At 41.8% G+C, this 13,293-nt stretch overlaps 1 long non-coding RNA gene across 1 annotated transcript in view; it reads right to left on the reverse strand.

Annotated features, from left to right (window-relative positions):
• Positions 1 to 1,031: 1,031 nt before the first annotated feature.
• The window catches only part of LOC123726740 (uncharacterized), a 47,047-nt gene continuing 34,785 nt past the window's right edge, over positions 1,032 to 13,293 (reverse strand). The window contains exon 3 of the long non-coding RNA XR_006758863.2: positions 1,032 to 3,054. This is a non-coding gene — a long non-coding RNA (uncharacterized LOC123726740). The remainder of the gene's footprint in view (positions 3,055 to 13,293) is intronic.

Consider the following 13,293-nt stretch of genomic DNA (forward strand, 5'->3'; position numbering starts at 1 on the left):
CACAAATGTGCATGTGTCTGCTCAAACGATCAGAAACAGACTCCATGAGGGTTGTATGAGGGCCCAACGTCCACAGGTGGGGGTTGTGCTTACAGCCCAACACCGTGCAGGACGTTTGGCATTTGCCAGAGAACACCAAGATTGGCAAATTCGCCACTGGCGCCCTGTGCTCTTCACAGATGAAAGCAGGTTCACACTGAGCACGTGACAGACGTGACAGAGTCTGGAGACGCCGTGGAGAATGTTCTGCTGCCTGCAACATCCTCCAGCATGACCGGTTTGGCGGTGGGTCAGTTATGGTGTGGGGTGGCATTTCTTTGGGGGGCCGCACAGCCCTCCATGTGCTCGCCAGAGGCTACCTGACTGCCATTAGGTACCGAGATGAGATCCTCAGACCCCTTGTGAGACCATATGCTGGTGCGGTTGGCCCTGGGTTCCTCCTAATGCAAGACAATGCTAGACCTCATGTGGCTGGAGTGTGTCAGCAGTTCCTGCAAGAGGAAGGCATTGATGCTATGGACTGGCCTGCCCGTTCCCCAGACCTGAATCCAATTGAGCACATCTGGGACATCATGTCTCGCTCCATCCACCAACGCCACGTTGCACCACAGACTGTCCAGGAGTTGGCGGATGCTTTAGTCCAGGTCTGGGAGGAGATCCCTCAGGAGACCATCCGCCACCTCATCAGGAGCATGCCCAGGCGTTGTAGGGAGGTCATACAGGCACGTGGAGGCCACACACACTACTGAGCCTCATTTTGACTTGTTTTAAGGACATTACATCAAAGTTGGATCAGCCTGTAGTGTGGTTTTCCACTTTCATTTTGAGTGTGACTCCAAATCCAGACCTCCATGGGTTGATAAATTGGATTTCCATTGATTATTTTTGTGTGATTTTGTTGTCAGCACATTCAACTATGTAAAGAAAAAAGTATTTAATAAGATTATTTCTTTCATATCTAGGATGTGTTGTTTAAGTGTTCCCTTTATTTTTTTGAGCAGTATATATAGAAAAGCTGTTTATGTTTTTCATTCTTCTGGAAGGTTTAGCATGGCTATAAATGATAGAGAAGTGAACTAAAGCACACACAGACCTGGCTACCAGGCATGATAAGGAAACATGCGGTGTCCATGTGACATTTTGAATGACATGTAGATGTTTCGTAGTTGCTAGGAGTTATGTTCTCATTGTGTCTACCTAGACTCTTAATCCTGTAACTACGCATGTGAAGCTGGAAGAAAATCATATTTAAATGTATATAAAACCATTTTGAAATGTTGAGCCTGTCACACATCGGCCCATTTATTTATAGATAGACCCATGCAGGCAACCTATTCCAGACCGGTCTGCAGGTTTTAATGTTTGAATAGCGTTTGTAGCTTAAACGGTGGAATACTAGTTACGGCAAGAATGTTTCCAACTGAAGTCTATGGCCATTGAAATGCATTAGGATTTATGTAAATATGGCTGTAGTGTGAAAGGTATGAGTGGTATCATGAAATAGTTTTTCAAGCAATCTGGATGTTAATTTTTGTGTTGATAGCTTTCACGGTTTTGGCGCTACAGGTGGCTGTGGAACAATAATGAAAAGTATGAACAACTTCTAAAATTGTGCTTTGCTTTCAGCAAGCACATCTAGTAATTCCTCATGCTACTGTCAGTATTTTTCTTAAAAAATGGGGTACATTAGCATTAGCTCAGATTGATGAGCTATAGATTTCACTGGAGCCCAAATCAATCTTCAGAGATGATTAAGATAAACTATATTCTTACATGTCATGCTGAACAGTGTTGAATATTAATATTTTAGAATTTCACATTTTTTTTATTTGATTTGTTTAACCTTTATTTAACCAGGAGAAGAACCTTGAGACACACAGTTTCGTTTGCAAGGGAGACCTAGCCAGGAAGGCAGCAATGGGCTACAAGAGAACTTCAGGATGCAGAGCATATATGCATAGCAAGAGCCTAGACTTGTGAAGGGTTTGCACCAGGTGGAAAGTTATGAAACAGTTATAAGAGATTGCATATATAACAAACAAAAGGTTCAAACTTTGCATCATTTTTGGAAACATTGGTACAAGCAATAGTTACATATACAGAGCCATGGTAAGTCCTAATGTGCCCTATGAGGGCTCTCTCATTTAAAGACTGATGGGTGAAGTGGCTTCCACTATCGGCCTCCCACATGGCAACCTATGTCCTATATAGTACACTACTTTTGGCCAGAGCCCATAGGCGACCAAAATAGGGCTCTGTTCAAAAGTAGTGCACTATTTAGTGAATAGGGTGCCATTTGGGATGCATCAACTGTTTCATTTAATAACCAACATAATTAAAAGCCCCTCCACAGACAGTGAATACATACATTTCCCTTATGAAAGATATTACACTGGGTTAACATGACTTGGCTGCATAAAAACCTGTCCTTGGTGCTGGTGTACCTGGTTAATATTCCAGACACGGAAGAACAGACACTCACCGTCTGCTCTTTCAAACACAATGGTAACGCTCTGCCCTAATGGGTGCATTAGCAATTTCATTGACCTGAATTGCTCCCTAGTTCTATGCATACAGGATAGAGAAAGTAGCATCTTAAATTGAAGGGGGCACTGGTCAATTGATTGGCTGATGATCAATACATCAAATGTATTGTCCCATTGGTAATCCATCTAAAGAATGATGATTGACTCAAAAAGGGGTGAGGAGCATTGACTCAAGAATAGGTAAGAATTTAATCAAAAAGTGCTGGGAATTGACTCAAAGGGTGATGATTGACTCAACAAAGAGTGAGGATTGACTCAAGAAGAGGTGAGGTATGACGCTGAGGATGTCCTGCAATGAACACCATACACATTGTCCTTGACTACTGCACTGTTGTCCTTCTGCACGTGTTGTCTTTTTGCACTCCTTAACAGCCAGGGGTTGGAATTGTTAATCCCCTCTGCCCACACTTCTGGAGAGTTTTTCACTCTCACAGAGACCATCAAAGCTTTTGGTGGCAGGCAATGATCTTTTCCCTTGCGTGTGTAGATTGATGAATAAGGCTGTAACCTAACAAAATGTGGAGAGGGAAATGAACATTAGAACATTAGACTTCAATCGTGGTCTTCCTGTCTGGGTTGACGCCCCCCTTGGGTTGTGCCGTGGCGGAGATCTTTGTGGGCAATACTCGGCCTTGTCTCAGGATGGTAAGTTGGTGGATGAAGATATCCCTCTAGTGGTGTGGGGGCTGTGCTTTGGCAAAGTGGGTGGGGTTATATCCTGCCTGTTTGGCCCTGTCCGGGGGTATCATCGGATGGGGCCACAGTGTTTCCTGACCCCTCCTGTCTCAGCCTCCAGTATTTATGCTGCAGTAGTTTATGTGTCAATCTGTTATATCTGGAGTATTTCTCCTCTTATCCGGTGTCCTGTGTGAATTTAAGTATGCTCTCTCTAATTCTATCAATCTCACTCACTCACTCACTCACTCACTCACTCACTCACTCACTCACTCACTCACTCGGAGGCCCTGAGCACTAGGACCATGCCTCAGGACTACCTGGCATGATGACTCCTTGCTGTCCCCAGTCCACCTGGCCGTGCTGCTGCTCCAGTTTCAACTGTTCTGCCTGCGGCTATGGAACCCTGACCTGTTCACCGGACGTGCTACCTGTCCCAGACCTGCTGTTTTCAACTCTCTAGAGACAGCAGGAGCGGTAGAGATGCTGTCAATGATCGACTATGAAAAGCTAACTGACATTTACTCCTGAGGTGCTGACCTGTTGCACCCTCGCCAACTACTGTGATTATTATTATTTGACCATGCTGGTCATTTATGAACATTTGAACATCTTGGCCATGTTCTGTTATAATCTCCACCCGGCACAGCCAGAAGAGGACTGGCCACCCCTCATAGCCTAGTTCCTCTCTAGGTTTCTTCCTAGGTGTTGGCCTTTCTAAGGAGTTTTTTTTTCTTCTACACCTGCATTGCTTGCTGTTTAGGGTTTTAGGCTGGGTTTCTGTACAGCACTTTGAGATATCAGCTGATCTAAGAAGGGCTATAGAAATACATTTCATTTGATGATTTTATTAGAATTTTTTGGGTCGCCAAAAACCAGTTTCCAAATGGGTGGTGCTTCAGTTGACTGGGACTTTGTGATCTTTTTATTATGTGAACTAGAAATACCGCTTCCTCCCTCGATTAAAGTATTTTGCAGAATGGAGGGAGAGATTTTACATGATGTGAAAGTTTATTCATGTATGATAGTGAAGCAATTCACCATTCATGAGATGTTTAAAAACTATAGTTCCCTCTAGTTCACTCAATACATACTATACTATAGAGCCTATTGTTCTACACAGGTCGATATACAGTACCAGTCAAAATAACTACTCATTCAAGGGTCTTTATATATATTTTGATTTGTTTAACACTTGTTTGGTTACTACATGATTCCATATGTTATTTCATAGTCTTGATGTCTTCACTATTATTCTACATTGTAGAAAATAGTGAAAATAAAGAAAAACCGTTGAATGAGTAGGTGTGTCCAAACTTTTAACTGGTACTGTAAGTCTGACGGACATAATTCACCTGCAATCTGAAAGGCTCTGTCAAGTTTTCTGACTTCAATAGGTCTATTAAACTGATTCTTAGTAAGGAGCTATAATAGGGTCCATACACGTTCATTAACAGTGGCATTCTACAGTACAGAGCAAAGTTTTCCATGGTGACGTCAGTTTGCTACCAAGTCGGGGATATGTCAAACAATGGAAGAATAGATGGGTGGGTTGACAACGTCATGGAAATAATGTGCATTCAACTCGGAGGTAAAAGGCTGTGTGTTGTTGTCTTCTGAACGGTGTGAGAAAAAAATGTGGTGTTTACCTGATTTGTTTGATATTAATAGTTAGCTATTAATACTTAACGAATAGGATGACATTTCTGTCCTGCTAGTGTCTGTTTTTATGGTCTCCACTTTAGTTCCCTGCAGCTAATCTGGGCGTATGGTCACCAGAGATGGCTTGAGCTGACAAATGAGTTGAAGACTGCATTACATAGTCAAGAATGTGTTTTACTAGGGATAGCTTAGGAGTAGAACAATCCCTAATTGTCTCAAAATCATCCTTGTATCTGGGAGACTAATCCAGGGTGGGGTTAAGACAACAACCCACATGCAGATAACGACAGGATGAACCCAGAGTGGCTTATGATGCTCCTTGGTCTGCATGGGAGGGGTTGAACCAACCATGAATGAGCATTGTTAGTGTCAGCTATATATAGTACTCTGCATTTGTGTAAAGGTTAGGTTACTCGGTCCAACACTCAAGGGTGTGGGTTCGACCAGCCTCATTATTGCAATAATTAATTGATATTGAATAAAGATGATTGTTTGAAGAAATGACAGTCTCTCTCACTTGATTAGAATATTCCATGACAACGGTCAGATACCTTGCAACAATGACAAGTAGCTGCTGTGTGGTGAATCGTAGATGGCTTGTTTCAACTAGATGTATCTTGTTCTTGATACCATCTCTTGTTGTGGTTTGACTCATACTGTGTATTTGAGTGCCTATTGGGCAAATGTATTCATGTTGTCAATAAACAATTGCAGATGAAATATAGCTTACATGTCAATAATCCTTTTATTGTAAGCCAACCCTGTCTGTTTTTGCCTCGTAGTTGCGCACACATCAGGTTTTGTTGGTAAACACCTCACCCATCTATATGAATATTCGTTGATGGAGAGCATCCAGTTGCAGGACCTGCATAAACCAGTTGCTTTACCAGATAAGTGCCACGTTCTGCTCGTGCATATCAGTGATAAAACATTTATTAAAGTAAGTAATCATATCTGTTGTCATTGAAATTGACTATTTTTGTCTGAATGGCATGCATTATATTGACTGGCTTTGCATGTGGACTATGTCGACAAGGAAGCAAGGGAATGCTTTTAAGAGACAAAGGAAGAGAGAACCAATTCATGTGCCTGTGGAGACTGCAGAGAGAGAGAGCGAGAGAGAGAGAGAGAGAGCGTGTAACTGTGCAGACTGCAGAAGAGCAGACACCCAGTAGGTGAGGAAGCCTTACATAGTCAGGGTGTCACAAAGGTGCAGGTTTCCGGATGAGCCTCCAGGAGATTAGAATTTCAAAAAGAAAGTTACCTTTGGAGGGGTCCTGGCACTCAACTCTTCACTTTAATAGCCTGCACAGTAAGCTGGTGCTTAAGAGATTCCCGTAGGTGTTAATTTTCTCCTATATTCTCTGCAGCTTCCGCCTCCATTAACATTTCATTGACGTCATTGGGAGAAAAAAAAACACAGAGCTAGCCTCCCCGATTTCGCAGAGACCCGATTCCATTCCCACACACACACACACACACAGAGAAAAACCCTGCGTGGGCTGATTGCAGTTATTGAGCACTGCGTCTGTCTGAATGACAGCACATTAACAGACTGAACAAAAACAGACGTCAATGACCAGATCGAGAGAGGGAGGGTCGAGGATGCATAGAGAGCGAGGGGGAGAGAGAGAGAGAGAGATTGAATGAATGATAGACAAATAAAGCCTACTGATCCTGACAGTGTGTGAGAGATGATAGGAGCAGGGAGAAAGTGAGGCTGAATCAGAAGGTGTCGACACACAGGGTCTCCAGAGATGGAAGGGTGGAAGTAAACCGAAAATCTAGGATTTAATAAGAAGCTGAAATTCAATAAAATAGCAGCCATGTCTGCAGCCATTGCTGCTGTCGATTGCATCTCAAACAAGAGATAGTCACCAGGTTTCTCAAAAGGCATATGCATGATATTACCAGACAGGATTGATGTCAACACAGAGACAAACCTGTCTTACCATATATTTTCATGCAGGTGTCTCATGGATCGATAGGTGCATAAGAGGTTATCTGGTAGAGGCATGGGTGAGGGGAAGAGAATATAATATAATAAAAATAATCTATGCCTTTTAGCAGACACTTTTATCCAGCGGAAATCAAACCCAACATCCTTTCAAGTACCATGCCCTACCAACTGAGCCACACAGGACCACAGAGGAGATTCAATGTGACTAGACAAAACATGGCTAGGAGAAAGAGACAGGAAACATTGCCTCCCGGCGCCCTTGAGTGCCAGGGAGGGAGAAAGGGAGCAGTCGTGACAGTACCCGCCCTCTAGGGGCGCCACACGGCATCCCACCTGGACTAGCCTGACGGGCCGGCCGAACATGGGCGCTGGACCAGCCGGCTGGGGCGTAGAAGCCCGACGAACCGGCAGAGGCGTAGGAGCCTGGCGAACCGGCAGAGGCGTAGGAGCCTGGCGAAATGGCAGAGGCGTGACAGTTTGAGCCGTGAGTCGAGGACCAATCAAATTAGATTCCCTCCCTCCCGCAAAGAAAGAGTCATCATTCCTTAAAACTCCGGACCATGTTTGAGGAAGAAAACTGAATAAATATTTTGTTAATTTTGTGTGTTAAAAATAGTAATATTCAAATACATATAACACATGAAATGTAGTAATGTAACAGGATGCATTTGAAACTTCACATGCAGTAAAACTTTCGTATGACTTAATACTATTTTATCGATAGGAGTGGGGGGAAGCAATGGTATGCGTAAGAAAGATGTCACTAGCTAATTACAGAAAAGCTTGAGTAAATCTAGCTAGATTCGTAGTATAGACTTTTTGTCAGGAGACGAAAACAAGACGAAACAACGAAAATGGCCTTTAGGTGGGAAGAAATGAACCGCTGCAACATGGGTTTGAATCTGGCCCACTGCTATTCCAGCATTTATCTTTCCTCTCCTATCTATCCTTTTAAAAGATAAACAAATTTACTTCAGTATTGACATAAAGGAAGTCCTGATTCATCCCCAATCTCTCCAACTAGAGTTACCAGCTCTGTGTCACCTGAGTGCGTCATCACAGCACTGAGCGTTGTGATGGGAATAAGTCAACAGGTGCAATGATATTGAAATGTGCAAATTTTGTGCAATCATGCATACCAGGAAGGATAGCTGTCATCATGGTGCCAGGTAATAGGGATACAAATTAAGATTAAAGAGCAGTTAAACCAAAAAACAATGTATCTGGTTGTAAACGGCCAATGTTGCGTCGATATTAGCCAAAATCAGAATTGAGATGATGCACACTTGCCTCCTGTCATGCACTGACCTGAGAGAGAAGGTTTATTTCTCTATTTTGTTAGGTCAGGGTGTGGGGTGGGCATTCTATGTTTGTATTTCTTTGTTTTGGGCCGAGTATGGTTCCTAATCAGAGGCAGTTGTCTATCGTTGTCTCTGATTAGGAATCATACTTAGGCAGCCTTTTCCCAGCTATGTTTGTGGGTAGTTGTTTTCTGTTTTGTTATATGTGACCTGACAGAACTGTTGGTTTTCGGTTTGTTTCTTTGTTCGAGTGTTCTCAGCATTAAATCATTATGAACACTTACCACGCTGCGCTTTGGTCCCCTTCCTCTAACGACAGCCGTTACACATCCCAAGTGCCACTTGTCAATATTCCAAAATTCAAAACCCATTTCGTGTTCCACCGCGACCTGTTTTGTAACATGATTTGTTATGAAAGACTGCCAGACAGATGCACACCCTGGTAATAGGTAGTGAGAAAGTTGTAAAAACAATAAGCTGATTTAGCTAACGTGGGTGGTGCGGTCTGCCCAATGCATCATCGGGGGCAAACTACTTGCCCTCCAGGACAGCTACAGCACCCGATGCCACAGGAAGGTCAAAAATATCATCAAGGACAACAACCACCCGAGCCATTGTCTGTTCACCCCGCTATCATCCAGAAGGCGAGGTCAGTACAGGTGCATCGAACCTGGGACCGAGAGACTGAAAAACAGCTTCTCTCTCTCAAGGCCATCAGACTGTTAAATAGCCATCACTACGCGATTCCACCCGGTTATGTAACCCTGCACCTTAGAGGCTGCTGCCCTATATACATAGACTTGGAATCACTGGCCACTTTAATAATGGAACACTAGTCACTTTAATAATGTTTACATATTTTTGCTTTACTCATCTCATATGTATATACTGTATTCTATTTTACTGTATTTTAGACTATGCCACTCCGACATTGCTCATCCTAATATTTATATATTTCTTAATTCCATTATTTTACTTGTAGGTTTGTGTGTATTGCGTGTATTGTTGTGAATTGCACTGTTGGAGCGAGAAACACAAGCATTTTGCTACACCCGCAATAACATCTGCTAAACACGCATATGTGACCAATAAAATTTGATTTGATTTACGATAGTTTGACAGCTTGTAGACAAGTTGTAGACATGTTCTCAGAAATCCGTCTTGAGCGCTGAAGATTCGATACTGTCTGCAGTGCACAACTAGCTTTCATGCAAATCTTTTTATTTGAGGAAACACTGCACCAAACACAGAGATGTAAATTGCGTGACTAAGAACTCTACAAATGTTGTATTTATTTATCTTAATTTGGACTATTTTGAGGGTAAAATGTTGCTGCTGTGAGTCAAGAGGGACAAACAACAATAAATGCTAGGGTACGCTATACACTACAGTACATGATCAAAAGGATATGGAAAATACATTTTTATAAAATAATGAATATGGTGTGAGTTAGATGACAAATTGTTCACCCCAATCAACTGTCATCTATGGCCATCAATGACATGTCCAGAACATAAATCGTTCCCTTTAGTTTAGAGCCAGCCCATGTGTGAGGCCTGAATGCGAGCCTGTCCACTATGATTACAGATGCTGCAAATCAATGACGGCAGAAGCTTAGGAGTGGTCGGCGCTGACGGCACACTCTTCCGAATGACGCACATCAGAGAGGAAAGAACACCGGGACCACAGAGGCAGGAGAACAGCTGGACTATGAAAAATATGGCAAAACAAGGTAATAGTGTCTCATAAGTGACTGTGAAAGGAAGTAGAACCTTAATGTGGCACCTGCTAGAAGGTACAAAGCACAGCAATTGCCTGCCATGTTGAAAACATGAACACAACATTAATATAGAACTATAGTTCAGACAAGGAAATGCCAAATCTGCTTTTAGACTGTGATCTAATGCGGACCCTCAGATACCTAACAGTTTCTTTGTCCCGTTACACCCTCTCTCTCCCGAGAAAGAATAAAAGAAACAGAGAACATGAGTCATTTCACATCAATAGTATTTTTGCTAAAAATAACTCTGGAATAATAAAATGTTTTGGTCTTTGTCGCCATAGTATCCTAACTAGAAGTGCTATATTGCTATGTCTTGTCGACTACACGACTCACAGTTCAGCCAGTAAAGGAAGGGCATAAGGCATACACTTGCTTCCCATCCAAAACAGTTCGGGCATATACTATGAGGTCATTTTAAGATGTTTGTTTTGATCTTCGGCAAGGGTTTTTTGCGACTGTTCGTGTACACATAATTTTTTCTTGAGGCAAGCTAAGTTCAGAGCCGACGTCTGCGCCCCTTCGTCGGTCATTGGTCAACAGTAAGGATTTTCAAAGAACTGTCATTCAACTGTCATCCCCCAGTTTTATCATTGGAATGTGATACAAAATGAGGCAACGGTGTGCTTTAGGAACATGCGGACGCCTCCGAGCGGTCAGATGGGCTGTTTGGAGAAATTACAGTTTACAGTACCAGTCAAAAGTTTGGACACACCTACTCATTCAAGTGTTTTTCTTTATTTTTACTATTTTCTGCATTGTATAATAATAGTGAAGACATCAAAACTATGAAATATCACAGTAACCAAAAAAGTGTTACACAAATCAAAATATATTTTAGATTTTTCAAAGTAGCCACCCTTTGCCTTGATGAAAACATTGCACGCTCTTGGCATTCTCTCAACCAGCTTCACCTGGAATGCTTTTCCAACAGTCTTGAAGGAGTTCCCAGATATGCTGAGCACTTGTTGGCCGCTTTTCCTTCACTCTGCGGTACAACTCACCCCAAACCATCTCAATTCGGTTGAGGTGGGGTGATTGTGGAGGCCAGGTCATCTGATGCAGCACTCCATCACTCTTCTTGGTCAAATATCCCTTACACAGCCTGGAGGTGTGTTGGGTCATTGTCCTTTTGAAAAATAAATGATAGTCCCACTAAGCGCACACCAGATGGGATGGTATATCGCTGCAGAATGCTGTGGTAGCCATGCTGGTTAAGTGTGCCTTGAATTCTAAATAAATCACAGACAGTGTCACCAGCAAAGCACTCCCACACCATCACACCTCCTTCTCCATGATTCATGGTGGGAACTACACATGCAGAGATCATCCGTTCACCTACTCTGCATCTCACAAAGAGACAGTGGTTGGTACCAGAAATCTCAAATTTGGACTCAAACCAAAGGACAGATTTCCACTGGTCTAATGTCCATTGCTTGTGTTTATTGGCCCAAGCAAGACTTCTTTTTATTATTGGTATCATTTATTAGTGGCATTCATTCGACCATGAAGGCACGATTCACGCAATCTCCTCTGAACAGTTGATGTTGAGATGTGTCTGTTACTTGAACTCTGTGAAGCATTTATTTGGGCTGCAATCTGAGGTGCAGTTAACTCTAATGAACTTATCCTCTGCAGCAGAGGTAACTCTGGGTCTTCCTTTCCTGTGGCGGTCCTCATGAGAGCCAGTTTCATCATAGCGCTTCATGGTTTTTTGCGACTGCACTTGAAGAAACTTTCAAAGTTCTTAATTTTCCAGATCATTTATAATATCATACATGATAAATATTAATGTCCACTACATTCTCACCCATTGACCTTTTCCACATTTTGTTGTGTTACAGCCTGAATTTAAAATGGATTACCTTTAATGAATTTGTAAACATTTCGAAAAACTTAATTCCACATTATGTGGCTTGTCAAAGTCAAGCACAGAATTTCAAACACCAATTCAACCACAAAGACCAGGGAGGTTTTCCAATGCCTCGCAAAGAAGGGCACCTATTGGTAGATGGGTAAACAAATGAAAAGCAGACATTGACTATTCCTTTGAGCAATGTGAAGTTATTAATTACACTTTGAATTGTGTATCAATACACCCAGTCAGTACAAAGATACAGGCGTGCTTCCTAACTCAGTTGCCAAACAGGAAAGAATCCGCTCAGGGATTTCACAAAAAGGTAAATTGTGTCTTTAATACAATTAGAGTTTAATGGTTGTGATCGAAGAAAATTGAGGATGGATCAAAAACATTATAATTACTCAACAATACTAACATAAATTACAGATTGAAAAGGAAGCCTGTACAGGATAAAAAAATATTGCAAAACATCAACCCTGTTTGCAATAAGGCACTAAAGTAAAACTTTAAAAAATGTGACAAAGAAAATCCAACACAACACTCAAATTTTCAAGCATGGTGGTGGCTGCATCATGTTATAGGTATGCTTGTCATTGGCAAGGACTAGGTTTTTAGCATAGATAGAAATGGAATAGAGCTAAGCACAGGCAAAAATCTAGAGGAAAACCTGGTTGTCTGCTTTCCAACAGACACTGGGAGACAAGTTCATCTTTCACCGGGAAAATAACCTAAAACACAAGGCCAAATATACACCAAGATGACATTGAATGTTCCTGAGTTGCCTAGTTACAGTTTTGACTTAAATCAGCTTGAAGATCTATGGCAAGACTTGAAAATGTCAGCAACCAACATGTCACATCCTGACCATAGAGAGCTCTTATTTTCTATGGTAGAGTAGGTCAGGGAGTGACTGGGGGGTTTATTCTAGTTTTATTTTTCTGTTGTTTGGTTCTAGTTTCTGTTTTTCTATGTTGGGGTTTTTGGATGATCCTCAATTAGAGGCAGCTGGTCATCGTTGTCTCTAATTGGGGATCATATTTAAGTAGTTGTTTTTCCCACCTTTGTTTGTGGGAGATTATTTTCAGTTAGTGCATGTAGCACCTCTTCGTCACGGTTTGTTGTTTTGTTTATGGTTTATTGCATGTCTTGCATAGTTTCACATTCAAATAAATTATGTGGAACGATACCCACGCTGTGCTTTGGTCTCCTTCCTATGACGAACGTGACACAACATGACAGAGCTTAAAGAATTCTAAGAATAATGTGCAGATATTGTACAATCCAGGTGTGCAAAGCTCTTAGAGACTTACCCAGAAAGACTCACAGCTGTAAATGCTGTCGAAGGTGATTCTGACATGTGTTGATTCAGGGGTGTGGATACTTTTGTAATCAATATATGTATATTAGTGTTTTATTTATTTTTATTTATTTTGTGTAGATTGACGACAAAAAAATTACAATTAAATCCATTTTAATCCCACCTTGTAACATAACACAACTGTAGAAAA

Source organism: Salmo salar, chromosome 14, assembly GCF_965601325.2.
Source record: "Salmo salar chromosome 14, fSalSal1, whole genome shotgun sequence".
NCBI lineage: Eukaryota > Metazoa > Chordata > Actinopteri > Salmoniformes > Salmonidae > Salmo > Salmo salar.